The sequence below is a fragment of the Octopus bimaculoides genome, chromosome 29, assembly GCF_046866305.1.
Source record: "Octopus bimaculoides isolate indiv1 chromosome 29, ASM4686630v1, whole genome shotgun sequence".
Lineage (NCBI taxonomy): Eukaryota > Metazoa > Mollusca > Cephalopoda > Octopoda > Octopodidae > Octopus > Octopus bimaculoides.
In genome coordinates, this window is record NC_142956.1 from 10,693,158 (window position 1) to 10,713,203 (window position 20,046).

Genomic DNA, 20,046 nt, shown 5'->3' on the forward strand with positions numbered 1-20,046 from the left:
CTTGTTCTATCAGTCTCTTTTGCCAAATCACTAAGTTACTGAGATGTAAACAAACCACCATCAGTAGTCAGTCAGTGATGGGGGACAAACACAGGCACAAAAACACACACACAGAGGCTTCTTTCAGTTTCTGTTTACCAATCCACTCACAAGGCTTTGCTTAACCTGATGCTATAGTAAAAACACTTTCCCAAGGTGTCACACAGTGGGACTGAACCTGAAACCATGTGGTTGGGAAGGAAAGTTCTTAAAACACAGCCACACCTCTCTCTCTCTCTCTCTCTCTATATATATATATATATATATATATATATATAGATATAGATATAGATAGATAGATAGATAGATAGATAGACAGATCGATATAGATATATACTCTTTACTGTTTTACTTGTTTCAGTCATTTGACTGTGGCCATACTGGAGCACCGCCTTTAGTTGAGCAAATCGACCTAAGGACTTATTCTTTGTAAGCCTAGTACTTATTCTTTCGATCTCTTTTGCCGAATCGCTAAGTTACGGGGACGTAAACACACCACCATCGGTTGTCAAGCGATGTTGGGGGACAAACACACACACACATATATATATATATATATACATATACATATATATACGATGGGCTTCTTTCAGTTTCCTTCTACCAAATCCACTCACAAGGCTTTGGTCGGCCCGAGGCTATAGTAAAAGACACCTGCCCAAGGTGCCTCGCAGTGGGACTGAACCTAGAATCATGTGTTGGTAAACAAGTTACTTACTACACAGCCACTCCTGTTCCTTTATAAAATATAATAATATATATATACACACACACACAAACATACACATGTATATCTACGCTTGCATATGCATATATATATGTGTGTGTGTGTATGTACATATGTATATACATACACGCATGCACACACACAGATACACACTTGATACATTGTATAAAAAATATATTATTTTTTATACGTTGTTTGAATCATATATTGGTGGTTCTTCTCTAAATTATATTTATATATATATATATATATATATATATATATATATATATATATATATACACACACACACACACACACACACACAGATAGACAGACAGACAAACAGACAGACATGTTTATATGCTTCCTTGCACTTTCTATCGACTGAGGCTATAGTAGAAGACACTTGTCTAATGTTGTACACAGTGTGACTGAAAATGAAACCAATGTACTTGCAAAACTAACTTCTTAATCACACAGTCAGACCTGCATTTAGGTGTGTGTGTGTGTGCGTGTGCGTGTGTGCGTGTGTGTGTGTGTGTGTGTGTGTGTGTGTGTGTGTGTGTGTGTGTGTTATATTTACATATGGGGTGCAGAAGCTATTTGAGAACAACATTTTTATTGGAGGGAAACAAAAATATTTATTAGAAAAGTCAATATATTTTTGAAACAATTTGGTACTCATATTCTCACCATATTCTTAGAAACACCTGGGAAAAGGCTATTCAATAAAACCACCACCAACTTCACTAGCTGCCTTGAAATGGCTTCTGAAATGGCTAAATGTGTTGAGCAGGTAATCTTTATTCATGGTTGGCCTTAAAATCCCCAATAGCACACATCAGTACCCTGGTATTGTGGGCTTGCTTGTTGGTTTCCCTTCTTAATGAATCCCCAGATGTAGTAGTTGAGTGGGGTTAATTAAAGAGAGCTAACTGGTCGAATGTTAGAGGTAACATGATCAGGAACATTTCCGGCTGTACACTCCCAAGTCATGAGAGCAGAGTCTTGCTAAAACAGCCTTCCCAGAGTAAATCTCTTGATTCAGGGTTTGACAACTGTCACCGTTGTATTAATGCAGGCTGCCACATTGACCCTAAAACCTTGCAGGGAAAAAGTGAAGAGGCATGACATGTAGCCTTCATTGCACATAACCCACAAGACCATCACAAACAATGGGGAACTTGGTGTGCATAACAATGGAGATTTCAGTGGAGCTAGAACACAACCACCTGCCATTCTTCTTGTTCACTTCTTGATTTTGGACAAAGTTCTCATTTGAGAAGAACCAGCGCATTTCAGCTTCCTCACGGTGCTTCAACCACATCACCCGGTTCTTCAGAGTCCTCTCAGACATGAACTGCCCTCTTCTCACAACACAAAATTTGTACTTGTTATATTTGTGCACCACTGACCTAATTGTTGACACATAGAGAGGATTGGCAATGGCCCTCATTGACTTGCTGGGATTCTTGTTGATGATGCCCTGGATTTGCCAGGCTGACTTGACTTCCCCAACACTGTCTGACAGCAAGAATGTTTTTTTTATTTTCTTTTGGCCACACAAGACACATTCCTGCCAGATGCAAAGAGTTTCTATAAATTTAAATAATAAGGGTAAAAAATTGAGTATTAATTTGATTAACATCAATTTAAAACCAGTGGCCTAACATATTGAAAAATCTGGTTTTGAATTGATATTAACTAAAATAATACTCAATTTTTCACCCTTGTTATTTAAATTTAAATAACCATGTCCTCTAACCAGCAAAATTCACTGCAGAGAATTATTTTCTGTAGAATTATTTCCGGTATTTGGCGTGCCAAAACAAAGACTTCTGAAATATAATCCCAAATGTAATTGGTAGAACTATATACATGTTCAATCTCATGTGGATGTCTCATGTATAGTTCTGCAAATTATATTGCTATGACAATCACACTGATGAGTTGCAGACAATTACGTAAGTGATATCAACGAAACCGGTCTATGATTAATCTTTATATTTTGTATCTTTTCATTTGTCTTGCTCGCTTATGTTCTGGTGTTTGCTGAATTTTCTTGAGAACAATCTTTTCTTAGTGGTCAGACCATAGGTGGTCTTCTTCTAGCATAATGGATGTCCACTTAGTGGTCATCCCTCTTATATGTATGTATATATATATATATATATATATATATATATAAATTTTCCCCATTTTCACACTACATACGTCAAGATCACCAGCATTCTATCTCCCACACACAGCCCCTCGTTCTTCGATCACCGTTTGTTATTTCCCCCTTTTCTTAGCTCTCCTGCAAAAAGAATTTCTAACTTCCGGTCAGCCATTGTTATGATCAGCCATTATTATGATTGACCGTTGACTGGACACTATTCAATTTTTTTTCTCCGTGTTTTTCTCCTTGTCTCCGTATTCTTTCTGTTGAAGAGCGTAGCTCGAAACGTCAAAGACTTTCCGTATTCCCGAGCGTCATACTAATACATCCTTTTGTTATTTACACCACCTGTCCTCGTCTGATGTTGTTTTTTTCGTATATTCTCCCATATATATATATATATATATATATATATATATATATATATAATTAAGGATATCTAAGAAATACCACCATGCAATCAAAACTTGACTCTAAAACCACTTCATGTATTCATACACCACAAGGTGAAAAGACAAATAGACAAATAAACTAGCAAAGGCAGTATCTCTTAGATACCCTTAATCATAATTTTAATATTAATTGATATCTATAAGGTTTTTATTCCCATGCTGGCCACCTGATATGATCGGTATTTTAAATAACAATCTTATCCTTATTTATATATATATATATATATATATATATATATATATATATATATATATATATATATATATATATATATATATATATATATATATATATATATATATATATATATATATATATATATATGTGTGTGTGTGTGTGTTTTTATATTATTAATAAATTCATAAACTTATCAATAATATTCTCAGGATTTATAGGATTACCAACACATCCAACAGCAGGATGAGTTTTGCCGAGGTCTTGTATACATTTAGAAAAAAATATACCAATCCTTATACAAAAAAGTGTTTAACACTTGAAATTTCAACAAAGGATGAAAGGAATGAACTTTACAAATTTCAGAAGGATTAATTTGACAATTTATAGGAAGGACAGTATATATTTTATTATTATTTTTAATTTTTTAATATTTCTAATGTTTTAATTAATATTATATATATACCATTGGTTCTTAATTCATCTCCGAAGAGCGGAATTACTGATAGTATGCTGATCTTTTGATCACATTGGAATTATAATAATATCCGCGAAACGATTGTTGGATATTTAATTCTTTAAATTTTAGATTTTTTTAATATTTTAGACTTTACAATATTCATGCTTAATTACGCATAAATTTTTATACGCATTTATATTCACATGTATATTTATCTACATTCATATTTTTATACATATTATATTTATATTTCGTATATTTATATTTTAAATTTTAAATTTATTATATTACCATGTCATATTGGATATATATCTTTCGAAATATTAAATATTGATTTCCTGAGAATATTATTGATAAGTTTATGAATTTATTAATAATATAAAAACACATATATATACATTTATTTGCTCAAAATAATAGAGCACTCAATATAAGTTCAGTTACATATTCTTTTAGAATATTACTTATAAAAGTTATATATATATATATGTATGTATGTATGTATGTATGTATGTATACACGCACACAAAACGGGCTTCTTTCAGTCTCCCTCTACCGAATCCACACACAAGGCTTTGGTTGACCCAAGGCACTTGCCCAAGGTAGATGACACTTACCCAAGGTGCCACACAGTGGGACTTAACCTGGAACCATGCAGTTGGGAAGCAAGCTTAACACACAGCTATACCTGCACTTATGTAAGTTTGTATGTGTGTGTTTGTGTGTGTGTTTGTGTGTGGGGGGGATGAGAAGCTGAAAACAATCCACAATCACCAGGACAATGCAATACCACACACGGCTTTGGCAACAAATTGAGCAACTGGCAATGTAGACTGGTCAGTGGTCTCCCTTCCACCATGCCCACCACCACTGCTGTCATCACCAATACCAATATTGGTCAATATTAGAATAAATTGAAGGGTTGCATAGATTTAATAATTAATGAAGGAAGATAATTTTATAGATAATTAATGTAAGATAGAGGACAAGAGCAGGTTTGTTTATGAAGAGGAGATGCATGGCCATCCAGCATTATAAATGGGTGGAACTAGGAAGAGAGTTAAAGGTAGTAGTGACTGAATGAAGCCAACATGTGTGTGCATTTGTGTGTGTGTGTATATAGTAAAAGCACCCACTACACTCTCGGAGTGGCTGGCGTTAGGAAGGGCATCCAGCTGTAGAAGCTCTGCCAAATCAGATTGGAGCCTGGTGTAGCCATCTGGTTTCACCAGTCCTCAGTCAAATCGTCCAACCCATGCTAGCATGGAAAGCGGACGTTAAACGATGATGATGATGATGATGATGATATATATCAGTTTTCGGTAAAACATAAATCCGAAAAAGAAGCACACTCTAAGTTATAGAGCAGTATATCATATAGATAAAGTTAGGTTGGTTTATGGGATTACCCTGGGTTTCACATCCATAAAGCCCTTAGCTTTACAGCTTATCGTCAGATCCCAAACCTGTTGGTTTATGGCATCTCTAGCAAGTCGCTTCTCTAGCAAGTCGCCTCTCTAGCAAGTCGCCTCTCTAGAAAATGGAGGAGGAAAAAACTTTGTTACTTTATGTCAACAGCAAGGGATTGTCTCCGTTTGGCTGTCAATCATAAATGACCCTGTTATCGTGTGAGTCGCAGTAGGCCGGTAGGAATTTCCTGAAGTGCAAGGGACCTACATGATAACAGGGTCATTTATGATTGACAGGAGAGCTAAAGAGAAACAATCCCTTGTTGTTGACAGAGTAACGAAGTGTTTTCGTCCTCCATTTTCTAGAGAGGCCATAAGCCAACAGGTTTGGGATTGATGATATACTGTAAAGCTAAGTGCTTTATGGACATGAAACCCAGGGTAATTCCATAAACCAGCCATATCTAACTTTATATACACACACATAAATACATATATTTATGTATGTTGGGGTGTGTTCTGTTAAGAACATATAAGAGTACAAATAGAGCTTGTTCACCCTTAGAATTCCCAAAAAGCCAGTAGTATTCTTATGGTATGCTACCAATTCTAGTCTTAGGTATTCCTTGTGTGTGAAAATAAAAAGTAAAAGAGTCAAAAGGAAGAGTAAATGCGGTTAGGCAGCTTTTTAATCGCTACAATTGTTCCGATACATACAGATCCTCGTATATACAGGATTTAGAGTTTAAATTAAATTATTTAACGATTTACCTGTATAAGGAGATCTATATGTATCTCCTCAGGCGATACTCAGTTGCTGTCTCCGGAAGCAAAATTTAGATTTCCATACTGCAACATCCATGGCTTCTCTTTTGAAACTAACAAACGCTGACGGTCTCAATTCACTCGGTATGAGTGTTTTCTCACGTTCGACATGAGCTGCAATGTGCACGTTGCCTGTTTACTTATTCAGTTTCAACATGACGGCTGCACATGCCAAACTGTACCATTACACAGAATACATTCAGCCATTAGCTCATACTTATACAATCACTTACACACCGATATACCATACATCACTGAGTGTTTCCATACATATACACATACACACAGATACACTCACACACAGTCTGTTTCTTAGGTTGGAGTATGCTGCACCACATTCCCATGTGTGCATTAAGGAGTTTTTCCACTCTTTCATGTTTCTGTGGTGCAACTTCTCTCATGCTACTGATGTGTTGTTGCATGGTCTGGACATAGTTCTGTGGGCTGTCTATTGACAGTTTGCCAGACTAGTCCGTAGGGAGGCACACTAATTCCCTGTTCCTAATTCACTGTTTCAGCTTTTGTAGGCCTTTGGCAACAGATGAACTGAGTTGGTGGACCTCTGCTTCGTGTTTTTTAGTCTTTTTGTTGTACCTATCTAAGACGTGTTGGAGTCTATTTCTAGCAAAGATCTTTGCTTCTGTTTCACATCAATTTGGGGTGGGATACATACTCTTTTGGCTGTGGGGTAGATCCTTGTCATGTTAGGGTTATAGAAGACAGAAGGTAGAGTGTTATTATCATTGTGGTTGTTGTTGTTATAGTTGCTGGCATTGTTGTTGCTACTGGTGGTGGTGATGGTAGTGTTTGTGTTGTGCCCATTGTTGTTGTTGTTATTGTAAAGACATGAACATGACATACATAGGGGAGACATCTAGGAGCATTGCGGAAAGACTAAATGAACATTTGAGACATAACGACAAAAAACAGTCCTCCATATTCTACCAACATGCACAGGGTCCAACATGGAGGCAACCTGAGTCAACTTGACATCCGCATTTTATCCAAACACTGAAAGGACCCAACCCTCAGACAAATACAGGAGTACGTCCTCATAAATGAAACATTCCCAGTACAAAATAGGAAATATACGTAGTGGGTAATCATACCCCCATACCCACTGTTTATATATATATATATACAGGTAGAATAGTTAGTGGGTTGTTATGTAGATGCATGTGGGTGTGTGGGTGTATACGCATATGTATATGCACATGTATGTAGGCAAATGGATATGAATGTAAACAGATAGACATACAGACAGAGAGGTACATAGGTAATATGAACAGACAAGCACACATATGCAAATGAAGACTGTAACACATGACCATATACTCACACACACACACACACACTTGACACAAGGACACCTGGAGACACACACATCCACACATATAGAAATACACATCCATATATACAGACACAGTACATAGTCCCAAAAACTGATACATGCAGACATGCACACACAAGGAGACAGAGATGCACACACACACATGCAAACACACACACACACACATACACATAAAAACACACAAACACAAACACATGAATATGCAGAATACATATATACAAATGTACACATATATACATGTACATACACAGACACATACATGCATACACACATATACATACATGTATGTATGTGCACACATACATACGTGCATACACACACACATACATGCATACACACATACATACATGTATGTATGTGCATACATACATACATCTGTATGCGCACACACACAAACCCACACACATGCTCACAAACAAACCAAAACAGCACAGCTTGGATAACAGAGTCAACAACTATTGAAAAGGTTGCAAGACACAACGAAAATTTTAGAAAACTATATAAGTAAATAAGTAAACGAGTGGAAACTTTACCAGTGAGTGTGTTGATTTATAAAGCACTAAAAGAGAATGAGTCTCCCCAGACACAACAGATTATATATAAATATTTATTGTAAAACAATCTTAAAACTAATTTATCTGAAACTAGTTAATTCAGTTGTTCTTTGGTGCATTGTGAAATATATTCAAGTATATATTTTATTTGGCTGCATGCATATATGTATGTAAATATACAAATACATATGTCTGTGCTTGTGAGTCTATGTGTGTGCACACACACACACACAAGTTTAAATATATACATTCTACGTTAGTAAATTAATTCCACCAAAGAGCAAATACATTATTATTATTACTACTAGCTGACCACATGCTGTCAATAGTGACGGCTAATTGTAGCATTTTATATATAAATAAAGTACAAAATAAGGTACATAATAATCACACATACAAACATTCACATACTTCCCTTGTACACGTACACACATATACTTACACAGAGTTGAAACACTGATTCTTTTTTCATTCCTTCCTTCCTTATTCATCTATCATCCTTTCCTTTCCCTTATTGCTATTACTTTCTCTCACTCCCTCTCAGTCAGGGCTATTATTCTCACTACTCCTCCTTCACTGAATTACTATTTTCTCTCCTCCTCCACGTCCGGCATGATTCTTGACAAATATATATATATATATATATATATATATATATATATATATATACAAATATATAAATCACTACACTCATTATTATATTAGGAGATTATTACTAGCAGAAAGACTGCCCTCTGGGCAGTTTTCTGCTAGCTCCTTGATAATATTTTGACATTTGATTCCCAATTCTAACAATTTTTATATTTTACTTCTAGTTATTTCTTTGTATAATAGTGCTCACTTGCTTAGCAAATATTGCTAAAACACAGTCATAATCTTTTTTAAACAAACACCATGGTAGTCCAACAACAGAGGGAGAAACAGTTTGTCAAGTTTTACCTTCCCCTCAAAGCAGCATAAAGATTTCAATTCAGCAGCCCATCTGTAAGCTTCGCAATGTGCATGTGTAAGAGAGAGAACATTGCAAACAATGAATGAAATAAACATGAAATAAAACAAATCGTATGAATAAAAGAGCATTTCTACAGATGTATACACCCCGACTTTGTTGCCTCATAACATCCAGAAAAATGGATACTTTTTAACAAAATTTTCTACTAACACTGCTTAGATGTTGTGGCTGCAGAGTATAATAGGGATTTATGGGAAAGAATTTTTCTGAGTGGGTGGAGAGAGGAGTTTTGGAAAATTCACATGATCTGACTTTTTTCCTTCATAATTTTCAGGGAGATGAATATATTTTAATGAAAATTTATACAAATCTCTTTCAAGCAGCATAGATTACAATTATAAAGAAATTTGTGGAGAAAATTTTTTCAGGAATTTTCCCCATTTTTTTAAGCCACAACCTTCGAAATGATAGAGTTTGGGAGGTGAGGGGCATCTTTTGGCCAATTTTTTTTTTTTTTACACTTCAAAACTATGGGAAGAGCATTTTTAGTAAAAAAAATTTTTTTAATATTTAATATTTTCAGAGGGAAAAGTCAGTGATTTAAGGGCGAGTTGGCTGTTGTTTCTAGCATATCCAAAGACAACCTACCTCGTTTCTTTATCACTCTCATATGTATTGATGTTTTTCAATATTTTTTCTCCATAAATACATTTATATGCTATAAAAAAGAAAATTTGAGAAATTATGAATTTTTTGCAACTCCACTCCCTGCCCCCAATTGTTTCTGTTTAGAAATTAAAATATTGAAGAGCCTGAGGAGGTCATTACTGGCATTTATCCACAATGATTTTTAAAAAAATTATGGAGATGTACTTGCATAGCAAGTGACTTGATCTGAGATCATGCGCTGAAGCAAAAACAATTGGAGCATGGAAGATGTTTGTAAAGCATTCAAGAACACACAAAAGCCGTTAGTTTCATGGCACTACTTAAATACAGAGGTCCTGCTTAAATGGAGGTCCCGATGCATCTACATAATAACATGAAGGGGAGGGTTAGTTTTTAGGATTAGTTAGGGTTAGAGTGTCATTACACGTCTATACAGCAGGCATTTAAAATGTTTTGTATGTAATACTTGTATCTAAGTAGTGCCATTAAGGGACCTCTGTATTTAAGTATTACCAGTTTCACTTCAACATTAAAATTTCACCCGCCGAGGTTGACTTTGCTTTTCATCCTTTCAGGGTCGATAAATTAGGTACCAGTTGTATACTGGGTCAATCTAATCGACTAGCCCCCTCCCCAAAAATTTCGGGCCTTGTACCTAGTATAGAAAAGAGCATTAAAATTTCATTTGTGTCAAAATATTTTCGTCACTTTGAAGCTGTGACCTGTTCACTGACAAAACTTCGCAAAAGTGATGCAGCATGAAGAATGTCAGTGAGCACACACACACACACACACACACACACAAAACTCTTCAAGGACTATATTTAGCCCCTTTTTCTTTATCCTATATCTACATTGTAGTTCCTAACATTTCTCCTTCTTCATTTCACCTTTTTCCTCTCTTTCCAAGATATTGATATGTTTTTGTAGTTCATTCATTGACTGCTTTATTCTTCTTTTCCACCAAGGCTCTTTTTTTTTTCTCCATTTCCTCCTTTACAGTTTGGTTCAAAACCTACTTTCTTTCCTATATAGATGATACAAGCTTTTATCAATCTATTCATTCCAGTTATATTATCTGTCTTGATTTCTTTCAGTATTTTATTCACCTGAGAAAATTCCTATCCACTTTCCTGAATCCATTTATTTCTATGTCCAGTGATGCCAGTGATGTCTTTCACCATTCCTCTTTCTTTATCATTCAGTCCTTCTGTATTCTCAAGGTTTAAATCCTTGTAATTCTCCTGGGCACCTTCATTAAATACAGCCTTGTCAACTTTCTCTGTAACCACATCTACTTCGTTCCCTGTGTTTTCGATCGTCACCCAGTTCTTAATCTCATCAAGCTCTAGTGTTGTAAGCCATCCTGTCCTCTCTATTGCCCTTACCTGATCACAGAGTTTCTGCTCTGTAATATCTGAGCCCTGCTTCTCCATCCACATGCCATGCATCTTCTTTTTATGTCCTCTTATGTGCTTCCCTTCATCATCAACAGATCTACTGAAAAAAATAACCCAATCTTTATAATACAGCTGCCAGAACAAAATGGACAAAGAGAATGGATACGCCTGTCATGGAATGTTATTTTTTGAGTAGACCCATTGATAATAAAGGGAATTATTATTATTATTATTATTATTATTATTATTATTATTATTATTGTTGTTGTTTATTATTACATGGTTAAAAGAAGTTAATTGAAGGTAGAGGAGGAGAGTTAAAAATATAATTTTAGCAGAGGGGTGATGTTCTGATGGTGAGATTAAAGAAAAGCACAGAGAGAGAAAGAGAAAGGGGAGAGAGGTGGTGGCGGTGGTGATTGGATAGTGAAAAGATATATTTTTTTAAAATTTGAACTAGGTTTTTTATATCACCTATCACTTAATGCATGCGCATAAGTGTCATTCCATGAAACAGTTACACTTATTTACATGGCAAGTATATGCATTTTAACTAATGGTTGTCATACCATCATTGTTTAGTGTCTGCCTTCCATGCTGGCATGGGTGGGATGGTTTGACAGGAGCTGGCCAGGCAGAAGCCTGCACCAGACTTCTGTGACTGTTTTGGCAGGATTTTTACAGCTGGATGCCCTTCTGAACATCAACCACTCAACAGAATGGACTTAGTGCTTTTTATGTGGCACAAGCACAGGTGAGGTCAGTTTTGGCAAGGTTTTTACAGCTGGATGCCCTTCCAGACATCAACCACTTTACAGTGTGGACTGGATGCTTTTTAAGTGGCACCTGCACTGACAGGGTCACCAAGTAACCTGCAAGACAAAAATCTTTTTGGAGAAGGTGGTCTTGTGTCAGAGGATGAAAGGTTATGGTGAGACAAAGAGACAGAAACAGGTGTTTTGCTGTAGAGGAGGTACAAGGTTACCTGGCCAGAGAGAGAGAGAGATCAGGAATGAGGACAGAAACAGGTGTGCTGCTGCAAAGGAGATACATGGTTACCCAACCTGAGGGAAGTAGAGGAGAAGGAGAGAGAGAGAGAGTGGGAGACAGCAGGATAGAGATGGTGGCAAAGTGCTGGGCATACTCTCAAGGGACAGAGATATAAATGGGATGATCAAGTAAAAGCAGAGAGAGATAGAGATGGTGGCAAGTGTGAGGGCATACCCTTGAGGTTGGAAGGTCATAAGTGGCAGGATATTGGCAAAGAAGCATGATTAGAGAGTGGAGAGGGGAAGTGAAAGGGAGGGAAACCCTGGGTACATAGAGAGGGAGCTACTGGATAGCAATGATACAGAGAATCAGGGCCCCCCCCCCCCCCGTGAGGACAGGATTGGGGAGTGAGAGGTGGGTATTGTGCATGAAGGAGGAGATGTGAGGAAGAGAAGAGATGCAGAGATGTAGTTTGGTTTGTTGTAGTAGGGTGTGTGAGAGGAGTTTTCTTGTGACATATGAATGGGAGCTATCACAGGTTGGGAGCTATCAGATAGCAATAATACTGTGAGTCAGCGCCAAGGGGACATGATCGGAGAGTGGGAGATAAGTAGAGTGCATGAAGTGGGAATGTGAGGAAGAGATGTAGTTTGGTTTGTTGGGGTAGGGTGTGTGAGAGGAGTTTTCTTGTTATATGTGGAGGACACACAGCCCTTCTAGAACTCAGTTTCGCTGACGTGGGTGGGTTTTCTCAAGAACCTCATCACCAGACATCTCAGTCCATTGTCATTTCCTCTGCGAAGTCCAACATCCTGGGATTGGCCCTAACCACTTCATCCCATGTCCTCCTGGGTCTCCCTCTTCCATGAGTACCCTCCGCTTTCAGTGATCAGCACTTCTTTATGCAGCTGTCCTCATTCATACGCATCACATGTCCAAACCAACGTAGTCTTCTCTCTTGCATCCTACATTTGATTCCTCTTATGCCCAACTTTTCTCTCAATACATTTAAACTTTGTTGTATATGCACATTGATGTTGCACATCCAACAGCGCATACTGCCTGTCTCACTAGGAAGATGGCATATGTGGTACTCTTCCCAGGTACAAAATCAAGCTACATCTCATCTAGTTTAATTCTATCCCTAATCAACTGAGCTATAACCCTCTCAGTAACTTTCATGACTTGGTCTAGCAGTTTAATACCTCTGTAATTGTTTCTATCTAAGGTATCACCTTTGTAACAGCTAACTATAATACTACTATACCAGGCCTTGGGGATGGTGCCTTCCTCAATAACCTGATTAACTAAACAGGTGCCTAAGCTGTATCCTACACCACCGGAACTTTTAATAATCTCGGCAGTGATTCCTGATGGCCCATGGGATTTCCCTGTCTTCATGTCCTTAATTGCTTTATCTGTTATGCTGCTATCAACTCTGATGGCTGGTCCCTCAAATGGTTCAATATTTAGTAGACTCTCCCTCTCCCATTCATTTCTAACATTTAGTGATCTTTCATAGTGATATTTCCATGTGATATTTCTTCTCGGAGTCACTAAGTGCAAGCATACCAATATCCATTCACACACATTTCTCACCCACCACATCTCTGTTCCCTCTGGTACCTCAAACCTCTGATCCTTATGCTGTAGAACATTTGCAAATCTCTTACCTTCAGCTCTACTTTTTGCTATATAAACCTGATGCTTTGTTGCCCTTTTGGCTACCTGATATAATCCTCGGCTTCCACTGTTTTTCCAGTCTTTTCAGACCTGTCTCTTTGCTTTTATAGCACTGTCTACCTCCTTGTTCCACCACCATGTCACCCTTGGTCTAGCTGAGACTCTGCATCAACCACAAACTTCGTCTGTAGCCATCAGTAAATTGTCCCACAGGAGCTTCCAATTGTCCTCTTAGCTGTATATCCCCAACTCTTCCTCTCTTTCGTCAGAAGCTTCCATGAAGAAATCTCTAAATTTTTGTCTGTTTACTGGGTCTTTGAGTTTCCTTGGTCTTTTTTTCCAGATTGGTTTATTTTTCTGGGTCTTTCCAGCTTTAATTCTGATGTCACTAACTAGTAACCTATGTTGGGTTGTACACTCTTCACCTGGGAAAGACTTTATATTTTTAAGCATCCATTTATCCCATTGTCTGATGAGGAGGTAGTCAATTTGGTTTATGTACCCACCAGACTGATAAGTAATTAGATGGCTGGCTGGTTTCCTGAAGTTAGTTTTTCAGATCATGAGATCATTTGCATCACAGAACTCAGGCAGTCTTGTTCCCTTCTCATTTCTAGGTTCAAAACCATAGCCCTCATGCACTCCTTGGAATCCATGGGGATGCTGTACAACATGTCCATTGAAGTCACCAGCCACAATAAGAAAGTCTCTGTCATTTGCCATTGAGGTAGTCTGCAAAAGGAACCCATAGGATTGGTCCTTCTGCTCATCAGTCAGCTCAGATCAAGGAGCATAGGCAGAGATAACTGTAAATGTTAATTTACCTATCATAAGTCTCATCTTAATTACCCTATCAAATACTCTGACTACCTCGGTTCCCTTATCTACCCACTTTTCTGCTAACAGTATGCCTACACCACCCACCCCATCCCTCCTGCCAACCTAGAGGAATTTGAATCTCTGTCTCTTATCTGTGAAGAATCTAGCTGAGGTTCCTCTCCATCTTCTTGCACACCACACACATCAACATGGTGTTGCTCCAACATTTCAATAATCTCCCCATTCCTTCCTTTCATTGTGCCAGCATTGATGGTGGAAGCCCTGAGATTGAGTATTTGGGAGTAGTGGCGGGAAAGTAGTTATGGAAATTTTGTCATCAGCTGACGAGAAGATCTGCACAAACGCTTGCCAGCTAGTGTAGAGCTTTGGTACATAGTTTACCCAGTGAATTCAAATGAATCACAGTTTCCCCCATTCTGTACAATATCCAGAGTAAGAGCCAACAAGAGATGAAGTGAGTATGAGAATGGAGAATGTAGGTTGACCTGGAAGAAAAGAAGAATAGGGTGGTTACGTAGGACAGTTGAAGGATTATGTATTTAAATATTTATAGATGTGGTACTTTTAATTATATATGACACTCCTGCACAGGAGGAATATATGAGTCACCAGGTGAAAAGTTAATGCGCAAATTAAAATAGTGGGGGGAAGGGAGCATAAATGGTGTGCAAAAATGGACGCTGGGCACAGACCTTGTGCAGACTAAGTTTATGCACCACATAGATAGACGGGCTTAGAAAAAAGTCGTAGTATTTAACTCTCATTATTACCTCCACCTTAGCAAAGGCAGAGGTATTGTTTTCAGTCGTGTTTGTTTGTCCATGGACAAAATATCTCAAGAACTGCTGAATGGATTCAGATGTAACTTTCAGGGATGTTTGGCCTCGTGACTACCACGAACTGATTAAATTTTGAGATCGATCCTGTACCAGACAAGGATTCTGGATTATTTTTTCCTATTTTTTTTACTTGATTTTTGAGAGCGGTTGGGTTCATTTTTAAGTATTCTCATTTGTGAGAGCAGTTGAGTTTATTTCAGATATTCTCATTTTAAAAATCATCTCTGGTTAATCATTGAGAGGATGTTGGTGTTGCTTTGACGGAGGTTTGTACTCTCTGAGTGCTCTTGTTATTATTGTTATCATTAATATTAATACTAAATTAATACACATGTACATTTTAATCAGCGAATTTATCACATAAGCATTTTGCAATGAGAAGGGGAGACTGGCTGAAATTGAAATGAAATTACATGTGGCCTTGGCAAAAGATATTAAAAGAAAGGGGGGAAATCCTAGATTCATTGACTAAGTCACGTTTGAATAATAATAAGAACTTAGCTGTTGATTCATGAATGGTTGCAAAGAAATGGAACGATATTAGGACAACAGACACTGGGCATGGACCTTGTGCAAACTAACTTTATATACCACATAGCTAGATGGGCTTAGAAGGAAATTCATAGTATTTAATTATCATCATCATCATCATCATCATTATTATCATATATTTGACTTTTGCTTTGCATTTGTACAAGTTGACTCCAAGTCTCACCCAGAGACTTCAAGAGACAAGTTAGAAGTTCATGTTGGTGTTATGCCTAGGGTGCCATATATTTTGGTTTTGTAAGAAAATTATGAATTTGTTTTAAAATTTGAGATCACATAGACAGTATTTTACGTAGGATATGGGCAACTCCCATGAGCACTATCTTTTGAATTTCTGCCATTTTGTGGTATCTGAGCTAGGTAGCAATCAGCCCCTTTTGCTATCATTCCTAGGGTATCTATGACAACAGGTATTGTTTTAGTCTTGAGGTTCCACATTTTGCCAATTTCTAATTCAAGATCTTTATACTTGCTCAGGTTTTGGTAGGTTTTAGATACGTTTATATCGATTAGGACAGTCATATCAATGAGGAGGCATGAATTTTGTCTGAAGTTCTTCAATATAATGTCTGACCTATTCGCATCTATCTTTCTGTCAGTTTGAATGGTAAAGTTCCAGAGAAGTAAGATGTGATCGTTTTTCAAGCACTGGCGTTGGTTTGTGTTCCCACCAGTTTTTATCATGGGGCAAGTCCAGGTTTTTGCAAATTATCTAGTGAATATATTGTGCTGCACTATCGTGCCTGTTGAGATATTCTGTGAGGGCAAGAAGACTGCACTTGGAGACAACATGATCAATGGTTTCGTTTTGTTGTTGACATACATGACATATTGGGGAGCTGCCGTTCTTTAATATGCTGGCCTGGTAGTTTCTTGTAGGTAGGCATTGATCTTAGGCTGCTGTGATAAACCCTTCTGTTTCTGATTTCAAGCCAGAAGCCATTAGCCATTGATGGGTAAGGGCTTTGTCAACATCGGCATTATTAGCTCTCTTTGGGTATTTGCCATTGAGAGGTTTTTCTTGCCATTTATCAGTCAGAATAACTAAGGCAGCAGTTTTAGCATGGGTTTTCATGCACTTAGCTTTTTCTATGCTTCTTTCAAGTATGTCTAATTCTGGAATTTATTGTATTTGGAATTCACTTAGATATTCCTTTGCTTACTAGCAATTGTTAAACAATTCAGTGATGACATCAGTATGTAATATGGCCTCGATAAATGTGCAAAAGCTACCTTTATAAAAGGAAAAAGGACAGAAACATCCAATGTTAATCTTGACCAGCAGAATGTCATAAAGGAATTAGGACCAGTGGAGAGCTACAATTACCTAGGGGTATAATATTATTGTTGTTGTTGTTGTTATTATTACTACTGCGCCGTGAGGACCAAAGACTCGAGGTATTTCGGGTTGCAAGACAGTGTAGGAGAGAGAATAGTGATGTTGTAGGAGAGAAATGTGTTCGCATGGATGATGGTACGCTTGCATTAAATGAGGATGCAAAGAAAGAGGTCTGGAGATGCCACTACGATAGATTGCTTAATAAAGAGAATGAATGGGAGAAAGAGAGCCTGCCTTATGTCGACCCAATAGAGGGACCAGCTATCCGAGTTGATAGTACCAGGGTAGATAAAGCAATTAAGAGTATGAAGACCGGGAAAGCCCCCGGCCCATCAGGAATCACTGCAGAGATGCTCAAAATATCTGGCAGTGTTGGCTATAGCCTAGTCACCCGTATTACGAACCAGGTGATACACGAAGGAGTCATACCCTATGACTGGTGTAGCAGCATCATAGTCAACTGCTACAAAGGTAAAGGGGACGCTTTAGATACAAATAATTACAGAGGCATCAAGCTGTTAGATCAGGTTATGAAAGTTACAGAGAGGGTCATAGCCCAACTAATTAGGGAGCGAATCAATTTAGATGAGATGCAGTTTGGGTTCGTGCCAGGTAAAAGCACTACTGATGCCTTATTTCTAGTGAGACAGTTGCAAGAGAAATACCTAGCCAAGGATAAACCTCTGTACCTGGCTTTCGTTGACATGGAGAAAGCCTTTGACAGGGTCCCCCGATCCCTTATCTGGTGGTCAATGAGGAAACTTGGGATAGAAGAATGGCTAGTGAGAGCTGTGCGAGCCATGTACAGAGATGCGGCCAGTAAGGTGAGGGTTGGAAATGAGTACAGCAATGAATTCCGGGTAGAGGTAGGGGTCCACCAAGGTTCCGTCCTCAGCCCCCTATTATTTACCATAGTCCTCCAGGCAATCACAGAGGAGTTCAAGACAGGTTGCCCCTGGGAGCTCCTCTATGCTGATGACCTTGCCCTAATTGCGGAGTCACTATCAGAACTAGAGGAGAAGTTTCAGGTGTGGAAGCAAGGTCTAGAATTGAAGGGCCTTAGAGTCAACCTAGCTAAAACCAAAATCCTAATAAGTAGGAAGGTAGATAAAACACAAACCCCTTCAGGTAGATGGCCCTGCTCAGTATGTAGAAAAGGAGTAGGTAGTAACTCTATAAGATGTACCCGGTGCAAGCTATGGACACATAAGAGGTGCAGCAACATCAAAGGCAGGTTAACTAGCAAGTTAGTTTTTGTTTGTGGCAGATGTTCAGGTGCAATAAAGACTGCAAACAAACAGGAAACAACTTCTATCTCATTCCAGGGTGAAAAACTAGAGGTAGTCGATAGCTTCCGCTATCTGGGCGACCAAGTTAGTAGTGGGGGTGGGTGCGCTGAAAGTGTAGCTGCTAGAATAAGAATAGCCTGGGCAAAGTTTAGAGAGCTCTTACCCCTGCTGGCGACAAAGGGACTCTCACTCAGAGTAAAAGGCAGACTGTATGACGCATGCGTACGAACAACCATGCTACATGGCAGTGAAACATGGGCTGTAACTGCTGAGGACATACGTAAGCTCGCAAGGAATGAAGCCAGTATGCTCCGTTGGATGTGTAATGTCAATGTGAATACCCGTCAGAGTGTAAGTATCTTGAGAGAAAAGCTGAACATTAGAAGCATCAGTTGTGGCGTGCAAGAGAGACGATTGCGCTGGTATGGACATGTGGTGAGAATGGAGGAGGATAGCTGCGTGAAAAAGTGCCACACCCTAACAGTTGAGGGAACCCGTGGAAGAGGTAGGCCCAGGAAGACCTGGGCTGAGGTGGTGAGGCAAGACCTTCGTACATTGGGCCTCACCGAGGCGATGACTACGGACCGAGACCTTTGGAAATGGGCTGTGCGTGAGAAGACCCGGCAAGCCAAGTAAGATCGTTGCCAGTGCCCCTGGACTGGTTCTTGTGCGGGTGGCACATGAGATGCACCATTTTGAGCGTGGCCGTTGCCAGTACCGCCTGACTGGCTCCTGTAGGATTTTCGAGCGAGATCGTTGCCAGTGCCCCTGGACTGGCTTGTGCGGGTGGCACATAAAAGACACCATTTCGAGCGTGGCCGTTTTCGTGCGGGTGACACGTAAAAGCACCCACTACACTCTCTGAGTGGTTGGCGTTAGGAAGGGCATCCAGCTGTAGAAACTCTGCCAAATCAGACTGGAGCCTGGTGTTGCCATCCGGTTTCACCAGTCCTCAGTCAAATCGTCCAACCCATGCTAGCATGGAAAGCGGACGTTAAACGATGATGATGATGATGATGATTAAGTTAATACACATACAATTTAATCATCAAATTTATTGCATAAGCATTTTGCAATGAGAAGGGGAGACTGGCTGAAATTGAAATGAAATTACATGTGGCCTTGGCAAAAGATATTAAAAGAAGAGGGGGGAATTCTAGATTCATTGACTAAGTCACATTTGAATAATAAGAAAAACGTAGCTGTTGATTCAAGAGCAAGCGAGCTGTTGATTCATGAACAGCAGCGAAGAAAATGTACAGGATATTTTTTTTTTTTATGGGGAAAATGGAAAAATAAGAGTGAATATTCTATTTTATGGGTGTATTAAGTTTATAAAATTGTGCATAAAGTATATATAT